Below are 6,000 nucleotides of genomic sequence, written 5' to 3'. Positions count from 1 at the left end.
AAGATTAACTCAAAATGGATCAAGGATCTTAATATCAGACCCCAAACTCTAAAGCTGATACAGGAAAGAGTAGGAAATACTCTGGAGTTAGTAGGTATAGGTAAGAACTTTCTCAATGAAACCCCAGCAGCACAGCAACTAAGAGATAGCATAGATAAATGGGACCTCATAAAGCTAAAAAGCTTCTGTTCATCAAAAGAAATGGTCTCTAAATTGAAGAGAACACCCACAGAGTGGGAGAAAATATTTGCCAACTATACATCAGACAAAGGACTGATAACCAGAATATATAGGGAACTTAAAAAACGAAATTCTCCCAAAACTAATGAACCAATAAAGAAATGGGCAAGTGAACTAAACAGAACTTTCTCAAAAGAAGAAATTCTAATGGCCAAAAAACACATGAAAAAATGCTCACCATCTCTAGCAATAAAGGAAATGCAAATTAAAACCACACTAAGATTCCACCTCACCCCTGTTAAAATAGCCATCATCAGCAACACCACCAACAACAGGTGTTGGCGAGGATGCGGGGAAAAAGGAACCCTCTTACACTGTTTGTGGGGATGTAGACTAGTACAACCACTCTGGAAAAAAATTTGGAGGCTACTTAAAAAGCTAGACATCAATCTACCATTTGATCCAGCAATACCATTCTTGGGGATATACCCAAAAGACTGTGACACAGGTTACTCCAGAGGCACCTGCACACCCATGTTTATTGTGGCACTATTCACAATAGCCAAGTTACGGAAACAGCCAAGATGCCCCACCACTGACGAATGGATTAAGAAAATGTGGTATCTATACACAATGGAATTTTATGCAGCCATGAAGAATAACGAAATGTTATCATTCGCTGGTAAATGGATGGAACTGGAGAACATCATTCTGAGTGAGGTTAGCCTGGCCCAAAAGACCAAAAATCGTATGTTCTCCCTCATATGTGGACATTAGATCAAGGGCAAACACAACAAGGGGATTGGACTATGAGCACATGATAAAAGCGAGAGCACACAAGGGAGGGGTGAGGATAGGTAAGACACCTAAAAAACTAGCTAGCATTTGTTGCCCTTAATGCAGAGAAACTAAAGCAGATACCTTAAATGCAACTGAGGCCAATAGGAAAAGGGGAACAGGTACTAGAGAAAAGGTTAGATCAAAAAGAATTAACCTAGAAGTTAACACCCACGCACAGGAAATCAATGTGAGTCAATACCCTGTATAGTTATCCTTATCTCAACCAGCAAAAACCCTTGTCCCTTCCTGTTATTGCTTATACTCTCTCTACAACAAAATTAGAAATAAGGGCAAAATAGTTTCTGCTGGGTATTGAGGGGGTGGGGGGGAGAGGGAGGGGGTGGAGTGGGTGGTAAGGGAGGGGGTGGGGGCAGGGGGGAGAAATGACCCAAGCCTTGTATGCACATATGAATAATAAAAGAAAAAAAATGTGAAAAAAAAGAAATTAGAAATTATTCATCATCACAAGGAAACTCCCTGTGTAGCTATCTTTATCTCAAACTAGCAAAAATGTCACGTGTATGTTTTTTCTTCTACAAAATCAGAGAATGGAAGGGTAGAAGAGATTCTGCTGGGGGAGGAACGTATAGGCACTAGTGAGGGGGCAAGTGGCAGGGAAAGAGGTAGAAGGGTGAATATGGTGCAAATAATGTACACACATGTATGCAAATGCAAAAGTGATACCTATTCAAGCTGTTCCAGAAATCAGGAGAGGCTGGGTGAAGGAGAGCAGTGGAGGAGGTGAATTCAAGTATGATACATTTGATACACTGTAAGAACCTTTGTAAATGGTACAATGTACCTCCCTCTAGCACAACAATTTAAAAAAAATAAAAGTATATGGTAAATGCAGAAAAATAAATAAAAATTATTCAGTTACTTTAGAAAATAAAACATAATTTTTAATACTGTCAAAGAAAATACCCAACACAAAAAAGGGCTGGCAGAGTGACTCTGACTCCAGTGGGAGATCCCCTGACAAGCAAGCCCCAGTATAGCCAAAACGAACAAAAAAAAGAATTTTTGTTGCCCATCCATAATCCCATTTTTATAGAAACTTGATACAGAATAGAAAATACAAAACATATTACTAAGGCAAATCAAGCTTGCTATTTATCAGCTCTGTAATTTCAGAGAAAGGACTTTATCACCCTACTACATCTTGGAGAAAGAACTGTGATACTTCTTTCTACTCAACAAAAATCTGAATAATTACACAGCCATTTACAAATTATTATAATGACAAGCACCATCTGTAGTACCTAGCATAATGCATATAAAAAAATCTCAATCATCTATGATTATGAGGTTTATCATCTCAACCTCAGTCCTATCCCTTCTTAAGCCAATATTGACAATGTCTAGAGCATATTAGAGCCTTTTTCTTAACTGATTCTGGTCTGGGTTTTTTCCAAAACCTGTGGTCATTGCAGTGATGCCCACTGAACACCCATAGACTTAATAACCTTCAGTCTCATTCATAACTCTCAGTAGTTGTCAAGGTGATAGTTTTTGCCTTGCAAACCAACTTTGGACCAAGGCCTTTACAACTTAGCCATTGCCATTCCTTACCTCTTATACTTTATCCTACTACCCAGGTAAGCATGTGGGATTCAACCCCAATCCTTGATATGTTGACTGTGGCCTTCTTCACACAGGACAGAGCCCCTGATCTGGGACAGTATGACTGGTGTACTGGTAAATGTCTAAGAACTAGCTCTTTGGTAAAAACACAGGGACACGGACTGATTTTAGTGGTTGCCAATTTCCATAGTGTAAATACTTTCACTAGGTCTGATTTCAAACTAAAAATAAGAACTAATTGAACATGGAGTTGAGAAGAGATTCACATAATCTGCTTTCACAAGCAGTTTTATCATTGAAAATACCTTTGATACACCAAGCATGGAAACCCAATCTAAAAGTGCCACTCCACCCAGAAAGAACCCTTTGACCTAAATTCCATATTATACCTGAGTTTCAGTACAACTTCAAATGATTTTTTGGGTATGTGATCTATAGTTAAGGTATTAACTCTCCTTTTCAAGTCTTTTTCTCTCACTTCTGCTGCTTCCCAGCATGACTGATACAGAAGTGCAGCATGTACTCTATTACACCTTTGCTGATAGTAGCAGATAGAGTGTGAGCTATGCAGTAACTTCTCATTCCAGCAATAACGCAATGTTTACAAGATAAGCTGATACTCACCAGCTGATTCTTTTCTGTGTGGGGCATATGGCAATCCTCTGTGTAGGGCGATTATTCTTGTCCAAACTTCAGGATGTCCCAGACTGAAAGTCCCTAATGAAGAAAACAGATGCCAACAATGTTCTAAGAAGTTATAATAAGAAAACCAATACCAACAATGTTTAAAGTGGCTATAAGGAAGTGCCCAGTTGACCACACATGTAATTCTAGCTACTTGCGAGGCACAGATCCGGAGGATTGTGGTTCTAAGCCATCCCTGGGCACAAAGTTCACAAGACCCTATCTTGAAAAATGCCCAGCACAAAATAGGGCTGGCAGAGTGGCTCAAGCAGTATAGTGCCTGTCTAGCAAGCATGAAACCCTGAGTTCAAGTCCCAGCACTTAAAAAAAAAGGATTGGATATTAAAGAAAGGAAATTAGGTGATTAAAGGTCCCAAAATTTTATCACTACTGGAAAAACTATAAAATATGTTATGTATTAGATAAGCAAGGATGTTTTAAATTATAGACTTGCTTGAAAGAATAGTGAGAGAATATATAACAAGCTAGTAAAATAAAAAATAATAATTTTTTAAAAATATCTGGTTACTGTAAGAGAAATTAAGAAGGAGGAAAGAAACTTAAAAGAATTAGGTCAAATGCACACTATTAAGGCAATGATACAAACCCAAATAATTCAATAGTTAAGTTAAAAGTAAGTGGAGCTAGTACTCCATGTAAACAACTAGCATTACAAGGATAGAATAAAGTATTTAAAAAACTCTACCACAGGCTTAAAGGAGACATACTTTATTTATTTTGATGGTACTGGGTTTAAAGGAGACATACTTTAATTATAAGAACACAGAACAATTGAAATTAAAAAGATGAAATATGAAATCAAGCAAGTTCCAAACAAAACAAAGCTGGTTTTTCTATACCAGCATCAAGCAAAGTAGATGCCAAAGCAAGAGGCCTTATGGGACATAATGAACACTTCCTAGTGACAAGAAGGCTGGCATCTCAGGAAGACATCATGATGAATAGAGAAATCCACAGTCAGAGTTGGTGACTTCAGTACAAATAAGTAACAGAACAAGCAGGGCAGAAGCAGACCAATTAGCTAAAGATATGGAATGTCTGAACTACATTATTTAAAAAATTGAGCAATTAATACAGAGCAAATGCTACGTTCATGGAAGTCATATTCTCATTTTAAGAGCACACAGAGTATTTACAAAACACACCCTATGCTGGGCCATAAAAGGAAGCCTCAACAAATGCAACACATTAAATTATCTCATATACATTTTCTGACGACAGTAGTTTAAATAGACAATAATATGCCTGTGGTGGGGACGGTAGAAGAAAACACAAGGACTTGAAAATTAAGCAGTTTTCTTCTAAATAAAACATAAATGAATAAAGAAAGTGAAATGAGGACTGGGAGTGTGGCTCAAGTGGTAGCCTTGTCCAGAAAGGGCAAGGCCCTGAGTTCAAATCCCAGTAACAAAAAAAAAAACTAAAAGAAATTGAAACAGAAAGTGGAAAATATTTTGAACACCATCATAATGGTTATTTCACATTTCACATACTTAAAAATGGATGTAGTTAAAGCACTGCTTAGAGGAAAACGTGTAACATTAAAAAACCTACATAGAAAAGATTAAAAACAACCATCCATCAAAAGAAAGTACAAAAATGCAAGCAACTCATATGTAAATGTTAGAATAAATGAAAAATGTTAGAAATCAATAAAACATATAAAGCAAACATATAAAAAACAAGAAAAGCAAGAGCTATAATTTTTAACATTACCAAAATTAATGAAACGCTAGTAAAGCTGATTCAGAAAAATTACAAATGTCAGGAATGAAAGGCTGGAAAATATTACACATCCTTCAGCCATCAAAAAGACATGCTTTACCTGTGTGTCAGTGACTCATGCCTATAATCCTAGCTACTAAGAAGGCAGAGATCAGGAGGATCATGGTTTGAAGGCAGCCAGGACAAACAGTTCACAAGACCTTAGCTTGAAAATACCCAACAACAAAACAAGGCTGGTGGTGTAGCTCAAGTGGTAGAGCACCTGCTTAGCAAGCATGAGGCCCTGTGTTCAAACCCCTGTACTGCCAAAAATAAATTTTTTTTAATGATATGCTTTTCTCTTGAGTGTTCTATGGTTGTAATCATCAAGAAACCACAAAATCGAAGGTGAATCTCATGACAACATTTTTGACCACACAATCCAGCTGCTGCTTCTCATAGGCAATTCTCCTTCTGTAGACAACTTTGGAGGGTTTGTTTTCTTTCTTAATGAAAAATGTCAGTATTTTCCTTTCAGTCTGTTCTCCTTCTACTCCTGCCAAGGAGATTGTGGCTAAAATAGTACATTTCAGAGCATCATCCGATTGCTTTATCTTTCAATTCCTAATAAACTTTATTTGGGAAGAATAACCCTTTAAGCCATTATCAGTGAATCACAGAACCATTTGCAAGATTAAATTCCTGATTTGAGTGGTCATAGGAGCTAGAGGATGGTATTAACATTGGCAAAATGCAAAAGATAGTAAGATTGGAGGCTTGGAGAGAAAATTAAAATCCCTCACAAATTGATTCAAAATTTGATTTAGGCCAGCTCCTCAATCCCAGTACACGTCACTCTAAGGCTTTATTACAGACCAGGTAACCCTCCCTTTTTCACTTTAAGTACCTTAAAAAAAATCAATAGGACACTTTAAAACGAGCAAAAAACACTGTAAAATAAAGTGGCAGCATAGGAATGACAAGGAT

The sequence above is a fragment of the Castor canadensis genome, chromosome 3, assembly GCF_047511655.1.
Source record: "Castor canadensis chromosome 3, mCasCan1.hap1v2, whole genome shotgun sequence".
Lineage (NCBI taxonomy): Eukaryota > Metazoa > Chordata > Mammalia > Rodentia > Castoridae > Castor > Castor canadensis.
The sequence above is the reverse complement of the archived record's forward strand: the minus strand, read 5'-3'. Positions refer to the sequence as shown.